Below are 9,267 nucleotides of genomic sequence, written 5' to 3' on the forward strand. Positions count from 1 at the left end.
AGCACCGTAAACCCATCCTGGTGCTCCCTGAACCACGCACGTACACAGTGAGCCACGGGACACGTTAGATTGACCTGCCGGTAGATGCCATCATGCCTAGGAGAAACGAACTTCATATAGGGGTGGACATGGTCCCCACAGATAGATGTAGTATCCGTTTATCAATTATTTTCTTCCATAGTGAAGATATTACCCAGGGAGTGCAACGAAAACATTCCACACATTATAATGCTCCAGTCTCTGTCCTGGACCCCTTTGCTTTCAGATGTTTCACGGCCTACACGGCAATGGCGATGTGACCGACGGAGCATAAAACATTGTTCTCCTGGACAGGTCGCCTGTCGCCGCTCAGTGGACGTCCAGATGCTGTACTTGCGCGCAGATTCCAGCCTTCGTCGTAAAAGCACCAGTTAGCAGGGTTGCATGAAGCAGGCGCCCGCTGCTAAAGCCCCTACGCGGCAACATTCCCTGAACGGTGGCTGAGTAGGCACTGCTGGTGGCCCCTTGGTTCATCTGGGTGGTCAGGTGCTCAGCAATTGCACGTCTGTTCGCCTGTCCGCATCCACATAGCTGTCGTTCGTCCTTGGCATATGAGGGGTGTGGTGCACCACTGTTGCCTCGGTCCCGGTTTTGGATGACGCCATTTTTCCAGGCGCAGTTCACTTTAACCACACAGGCATGAGCAACGTTTAAAAACTCGGCCATTTAGAAAATGCTTTCACTCTTGGCCCAGAAGCCCATGATCATACCCTTTCGGAGGTCAGATAAATTGCTCCACTACCGCAGTGCGACATCAATTTCCCCCTGAGGCGCTTTATATACCCTCACCTGCTAGTGCTGCCACCAGCCGTCTGTAAATGGTTATTACACACTGACGTCAAATTTAGTACGTGGTCAGTGTGACTGGTCGGTGCCTTGCAGTGAAGTACATTTAAGCTGTTGCTGATTGCACGCTCATTGTTAGTCAAATAGAGAAAATGACCGCAATCACAAGCCCTTTTTGGTATTGTTGACGTAAGTACTAGAGCGTCCGTGAGGTCTGTCGTAATTCATCAAATGCAGTAGTTGCCTTTTGAAGATATATGGAGGTAAAGACACGATTGACGGAGCAACTTGATAGGGTAGGTTGCGTTATAGGAAGGACAGTCAATTGATGCGATGTAACTGTTAATTTTTATGCTGTGAAAATTCACATTGCTACGAGGTAAAATTTAAACAAACGTCAATTTTACATTTCGTAAGTGCAAGGTATATCTTAACACACATGCTCGGGAAGTCGACAATTGATAAATTTTAAAATCTGTCATGAGATTGGGGTTCGGCTGCAAGGGCTTTCCGGATGGGTCACTTGAGTCGACAAAGGACCAGCCAACTGAGGGCAGTAGTAGGCTTTTCCCCCAGTAGAAGGCGGAAAGTGGTGAACATTCATCCTGGGATACCACGCTTCTCCAGTGAAATGGCGGCTTTTGCTTCAGGATGAAACGTGACCAAATTGAAATACTTCATAATTGCATCATAATTCGATGTTTAACAGTACGACAAATCCCAAAATATCGGGTTGCTTGTGGCATTGAGTCACGTTTATTAAGCCTTTCATATTACAAATATAAAAATTGTAGGAGCTAGCTGAAGACACTTAACAAATGTAGTTACAAGTGACTACAAATTAATAACTGCCGAACGCTTTTTGCTATCTATATAACCAAGGTATTGGATGATAGCTCAGGACTTCAGCTACCATCTCTGAGAGTCAAACATTGATAGATATTTTATTTGTTGAATTATTGCGTTTATACCCATTTACTACATAAATGTGTCAGATCATATATCCCACACAGGTACACAACAAATGGAAACAGTACAACAATTCTGAGATCTATCCATATCTAATAACGTATCTCAGTTATTAACTGCTTGGTAATGAACTTAAGAAGATTAAATTATCTGTGTGATTTAATACCGTAAATAGGTATTGAGTTAACTGGGGCACCAGCTTAACACGCCACACTTATATTTCATATTTTTCAACATGTATTATTTATCATTTATTATAAGTGTATACGCACTGTAACATATTTAATTGATTATGTCTATGCTTTTGTATGTACATTAACATATTTGGTCTCTGCAGAAATGAGATAAAATGTTGTTTAATTTCACCCATACATTTAAACTGTAACTTTATTACTACGCAGATGGTGGGCTATTTGATAGAATTTAATAAATAATGCTATTTGAGGGGGAAGAGAGTGTTTCTTATCGGCGCGAGTGGTGAGGATTCATGGAGTGGCTCTTGGGAGGAAGATGGGATTTCTGGGAGAGGTAGAGAGTTGAAACTCTTGGTTTGGAGAGGTGGTACAACTGCAGTTCGTGTCCAAGGGGAACAGAGAGAGGATTTGATGTGGAGGAGTTATACAGTGAAGTATATGTCGAGACGTAATAGAGGATAGAATTATGTTGCAAAGACGTTGGTGACGTATGAATGGCTAGTAGTTGTGAATACTTTAAAATTTGTTCGTAATCAATAAAATACCGATGCTAATGGGACTTTGACACAGTAGCTAGTATTAACGTTAACTGTGAGCAAGCATCGTATGACATGCTTCGAGCAACTCTGAAGTGATTTACTTGCTTTTCCGCGATTATTTGTGCCTAGTTAAAAGCACGGTACTGTTATTTGGTGAAATTATTGATTTGTAGGGAGCCCACTACCACTCTGATTAACACATTCTTAACTGCAACTGAATACTTCCAAATTTGTATCCCTTAAACTGAATTACTGTACGACCACCATATCTAGATATTCTTTCTTGTATATCTAGATATTCTTTATTCGCAATCGAGTTATGGTGTCCTCTATATCCGCAGGTAATAATCTATTATTGTTATTTACAATTATTCATACAATTTGTGTTTATTTAAAATTTCGCCTAACTTCTCAGTACTTTAGCCATTTGACCAGAGGATCATTATCTGTGATTTTAGCTATCTTCGCTAATTTGCATTTAAGCAGTCTTACAAGGCTAGAGCCGATGACAACGTGGAGCCATATCTTGTGAACAGAGCCATGCATAGCCTAAATACTATTCGACCGCCAGTACCTTAATCTGGTATGTCACAATTAAGGTTTTCCGTGTGGGACTCTAATTATAAAATCTACCCCTATTCTTTAACAGTTGGTACGTCTGAAAGGATAAGAGGTTTTAAACATTCACGCACGATTTTTGCAAGGAAAAGAAATGCACTCACGCGACACGCTTCCACTGTAGCTTAAGCGTCTTCTATAGGCCAGTTTGAGACTGCTTCCAGGTTTAAAGGTAGCAAGTGTCTTTCGTTAGTTTGATCTTCTCGAGTTCATCTACACCACTGTGGGACATTATAAACAGTTATCTTTTACACCCAGTTAAAACCAACGTGACTAATCAGTTGTGTAGGAGGAGAAAAGAAGGAAAAGCGGTAACGATATCATTACAGTTGGAGAACAAACTCGCACTAGGAAAGGGAGGGGATATAAATGCGTCGATGCCTTGCAAAGCATCCATCATGGCACTCGACTTCAACGAGTTAAGGTAATCTCAGATTGCCATAATAAAGAAGACTGGTTAGCAATGGGTCATCTAGCACGTTCTATAAGGGATCGAAGTCTCCACTCAGAAAGTAATAAATAAGATGAAAAAGGCTGGAAAACATTTTAAGAAATCGGCGGAGTGATTAGCAATTACGGAAATGTTTTGGAGATGCTGGATAACTGATAAAAGAAATTGACGTTTCATCCAGGACTTAAAGGTCGGTAAAGGAATTCGTCTATTAGGAATCAACATAATTACCTATTGGTGACACTAAACCAAAATTCACAGCGAATTTCTAATACTTTGTGTTGGAAACCATGTACACTCTAGCTGGGGGAAGTTTTAAGTACTTTCACGAAATGGTAAGAGTGACATGTTTCTTGCATTAAATTAAAATCCAAAAAACGAAAGACCAAAAAAATTATGGACTCTTGTATGCTACTAGGAAAAGATTTAAAACAGCCTATCGTGAAAGGAACATTCGTTCTCTGTCTTTCAAGGGGATTGTTCTTGCCAGACTTTGCTCGGAGTTGTTAGGTGTAGGTAACCTCATTGTAAAAACCGTGGCTGCTCAATGTGTGGTGACACACGTGGCAGAGCAAATCTGGAAAGGGGTTTCCTAATTATTTTTTGTTCACTACATTCTTAACGATCACACTACCAGTTACACGTGTGTAGAGAAAGGTTCTCGAAACTATAGTCAATTAAAGAAATACCTTCAATGTGGTATGAGACACTGGTGGACTGTCAGCAATTTTAATAGAGTATGACGCAGTTTAGTAAGTTCAAGAAGACCACAAATTTAGATTAAGCAATCAATGATATTCGTATGTACAAAAATATTCATGAATAATGAGAAGGTTTACATCACAGAATATTAATCGATTGTGACTATTCATAATGGTAACAGTTCATTCAATGCATTAGGTATTGAGGGCAGTGTCATACTTTCTGTAATGGTTCATCATAGTTTTTCAACACATGGAGGGCCAGAGGGTGAGCTGCAAAGTACACGTTCTTTCTGATTGTAAGGAAATAGCTTTTCACGACAATAGAATGGAGGATGGAATGGTATCACTCAGTATAGGGCGACTCATCTTGGTAGAGCTTGCTACTGACGACCATATGTTTTGGTATGGTACTCACCTGAAGCCCATTTGTTCTCAATCCATTAACGAGCCACCTCCACAATGGTCTAGCATTTGGCTTGGGTCTAGTACCAGAATTATTTCTCTTGCTTCTCTCAAGTTCTGCAGGTCAACGTATAATCATATTGGTACTACCATTTCTAGAGTGCTCTAGTAGAATAATGTTACAACACAACTATGCATAGAATCTTGCTTAACTCCTAGTTGCTTCATCATTATTCACATCTCTCAACAAATTTTGTTATGCTTTCTTTTAAAATGATTACGTGCATACATTACTGTGTACTTACTAAGTGCACTCCTTCTGCAGAGCTCAGCAGTGCTGCAATTACCTCTTTGTATATCTTTCCATATCTATTGCTGATCACTGACTCTACACCCCAGTACATTTTCTACAACTAATGGCAACAAACTGCAAGTTCCATACTACAGAAAATACATGACAGTTATGCATCACTGCTATCATTCATATAGAAAACTCTGTTACATTTTCAAGAAATGTCAACACTTAGAGATGGGGATGTACTGGGCAGGATTCAATAATCATCTCAAAGTACCTCTCAAACATAATCAATTTCTCTTCGTTTCACTATCACCTATTTACAAATACCTATGCTGCATTCAATTTTGCACTCATTGGCCTGGTCCTATTCTCCTCTGCCTACGTCAGATTTTTCACAGATATATCTATTAAATTGTCTTGTTGCCATCTCTTCTCTAGCATTTCTTTCCTTTCGTTTTCATCTGCATCATAACTCCCAACTGGACGACACAGAGCGTAACTGCCATTCGCAAAGTACCTATAAAATATCAAGCACATAAAAAATAAACAACATTACATAACCATAAACACGTTATCACGGTTGAGATACACTCTACTCAAGTTGAAATATTGCTCTACACATTTTACCATTTAACAACTTTTGCAGTGGAAATGCGATGGACCACTTAGCATTTTCTGTTCATGAGGATCTCCACCTCTACGGTGTTTGAATGCAAAACATCTCTCTCTCTATAGGGTCCTCGATATACAGTGAGAAACTCATATATTAATGGATGACACTTGGTGGACAATTTACGTGATATTATTTACATCTGTTGTTCGACAACAATTGACTTTGATAATCTTCAGCGATTATCATTTCTCTGTCATCAGTCAGCAGCCTACCTGATATTTGTTAAAGCTAGTCTCAGTACAACATTATGTCACAACTTGGTACTTATTGGCACTATCTCTGGAATTTTTCCCTGTGGAAGCCTATTCGACACTACCTGAATTAGTGGTGGAAATGTTGAATCATTTCTCACCTCACTGATGATTTCCTTAAATTGCTGAATGTAAGAGTCCCACAGCATGTGACATCTTTCACAGTAAAATCTACATAGTTGCCCTAGTTCTTTCATTACACATTCAGAAGGACTGGACAATGTATGAAATAGCGAGATGGAAATGGTTTTTAATCTTTGGACAATTTGAAGCACATTTCCAAAGTTTCGATCTAAATTGTGGGCCTTTTCCCGATAGCACCTTCTTCACATGTCTGACTCTATACTGGAAATGGTTAAAGATTGTGTGTATGACACACTGACTAGCAGATGTCTTCAGTACTGTGGGTAACACAAATTTGGAACTTGACAACAAAAACAAAAACATGCGCATATCCCTGATTAGTTCTTAGAAAAGACAAGCTCTTTTATTCTTGACGGAATAATTGGAAATAAAGTTGTATGATGAGACACCTTTGGCAGCTTTACTTTGCGACAATGCTTGCAGGAAGCTAATCGCAAATGCTTTCCCGAACATTAAAAAATAACACATTTCATGAAGCTTTTGAAATCACTTCCATCCCAAAATGTGTATCAATCAATCAGTTTCCCAAATTAACTTATTGAATAGCTCACCAGGAATACAAACAGCACACTGTGAATCATCTGCATCTCTCTTCTTGAACAGGATATCATTTCTAAACAAATAAAGTTGTCAGTCGGCAGCGGTTGTTGTGATCACTTCACTTCACCTTACTTCCTTCCATGACGGTTCCTTGTCTTGTCCCTAAACAATCTTTTCCAAAAATGCAACATTCTGTAATCATACGCTGCTGAAATATTTTTCGTTGACATCATTGTTTTCCTGACAAGAAATGTATACGATTGTGAAACCGATCTCTTTAAGATACAGTGCCTGCCTAGCTAAGTGACCACTCAGTTTTGCGCTCATTCAAAGTACAGTACTCTTTGGTCAGTATGAACCTTGGCCATCTGGCCAAATAAGGAACACCTAAATTTCTGAAAGACCCATACAATGGCAAGAGCCTTAAGGTCAGTCAAAAAATAGTTGGGTTTGCACTTTGTGATCACGCAGCTTGCAAAAGCAACAGCATGGTGCTTCACCACTCCATCTACTTCAAATTTCTGGAATAACTCAGCATGGAAACCCATCTTGCAGGTGTCTGAGCTTAGTTACAAAACCTCACGTAAGTATGGATGAGAAGGAATTGGAGCCTATAAAGGGAAGTGTTCTATACTCTCAAATTCTGTCTGCGACTGGGCATCCCATTCCAAGGAGTCAATGAACCGACGTATGGCGTAGCCAGAATTGTCAAATTAAATAATGTTTCGTAAAAACAGATCAACACCAAAAATGAACAAATATGCTCACCTTAGGACGAGAAACGTCTCTGATTTAATCTGTTTCATCTGAATCAGGTAAACTGCCTAACACAGTCACGGTGTGTCCAAGAAATTGCATTATTTTATCTGGATCAGGTGAAATCCCTGACACATTCAGAATGCATCCAAATTCAGATTTTTCCAAATTAACAGTTACAGTCCACACGGGACACGCGTGGCTGATGTGCCCTGACCAGTTTTCGTCCAAAACCCTGGGTGAGTTCATTCGTTTGTTCTGTAGGGGAGGCCAACAAGTATTTTCCACGTTTTGGCCAGTCGACAATGAGAAAATCGTGGCGCACAGCCTGCAATCTTTCTCAAACGATTTTACAGAAAGTACTCGGTAAAAATATTTCAGTTGTGATTTACTTATACCCTTATATGTCAGGTTAATTATGCCCATCATTCCGTTAATGGTTATAGTTATTGTGATATTTATGTGGCAGTAAGACACTGCAAAATTCTGAAAAATTTGCAATGAAAAATAGAGGTCGCTATGATTTTGCTTTTGGTGCATATTGCATTTTATGCTGTCGCATGTGAAATTTAGCTAACATATTGAATTTTTCTTTAGAATTCGGGCCGGCCGGGGTGGCCGGCGGTTCTAGGTGCTACAGTCTGGAACCGCACGACCGCTACGGTCGCAAGTTCGAATCCTGCCTCGGGAATGGATGGGTGTGATGTCCTTAGGTTAGTTAGGTTTAAGTAGTTCTAAGGTCTAGGGGACTGATGACCTCAGACGTTAAGTCCCATAGTGCTCAGAGCCATTTGAATTTTTTAGACTTTGGTAGAGGTATCTATCCATCACCAATCTTAAGAAAATTGATCTGACATAGAACACTCATTTGCGACCGTACAGCGCCACCAATAAACACAGAGTGAAATATCGACCACATTCCTCATATTTCATTGACAGTTTCACATATCTAAATGATATTTTGCCAAGTGATCCACACAAGGAGTAGAGTATTTTATCATATCATTATTATGCAAAACTTCATTATCTAGCGTGTCATTCTACTAAATACAGACTTTTTCGATGAAATAAGGTGGTTTTTAAGGCCCATCAATAGCTGGTGAAACGAGAAATGCTATGGGTTTCGTTTTTTTGTACTGAAGATATGCTATTTCTTATGCTGTTGACCTTAATTTTCTTCAGTTCCTCACTTAATAAAAGTAATAAATCACAATTGTGTCTGCACAGCATGATAATGAGGTTAAACAGCATAAACTTCACTGTGTTTTGGCAGAAGAAGAAAATTTTAGAATGTCAGCCAAAGAAATGTGTACGTTTTATTCCAAATTCGCCACTCATGACGCTTCTCTGTAACCTTGAAATGGTTAACAAGCCAGGCAAAAATAAATCGCTGCATTTCCGGCCGAATTCTTTTTAGATACTAACGGAACTGAGGTGACAATAGATCTTTTTGAATGGTCACCATGCAAGTGTAGGGGAGGAGGGGCCCCACCTAATATTTACAAAAAACGTGAGAGTATACTTTAGTCTAGAATGGCACTTCCCCTCCAGCCCTCAGCATTTCCCCTACAACACCTGCCCATAACCCCCACCACTACCGCTCTCCCCACGCTTGCCCTGCCGTTCTCACATCTAATGGCCATGGTATTCTACTTGGACTATACACTAAACTCATTGAAAATAATTGAAACTATTCAAAATCTCATTATCTTCCTCCCAACTTTCTTCTGAAATTAACGTCATCAGCATATTTGGTCAACATCTCTCCCAAATATAGTGGAACTATGCTATTAGGACCTCTGATAAATGCAGGTAAACTGACATTCAACACAAAAGTAACCCACAAAACTGATAATAACAGCCATACCTTAAGAGTGCGATGAAATTCCTAACTGGAGGATGC

Source organism: Schistocerca serialis, chromosome 4, assembly GCF_023864345.2.
Source record: "Schistocerca serialis cubense isolate TAMUIC-IGC-003099 chromosome 4, iqSchSeri2.2, whole genome shotgun sequence".
Taxonomy (NCBI): Eukaryota; Metazoa; Arthropoda; class Insecta; order Orthoptera; family Acrididae; genus Schistocerca; species Schistocerca serialis.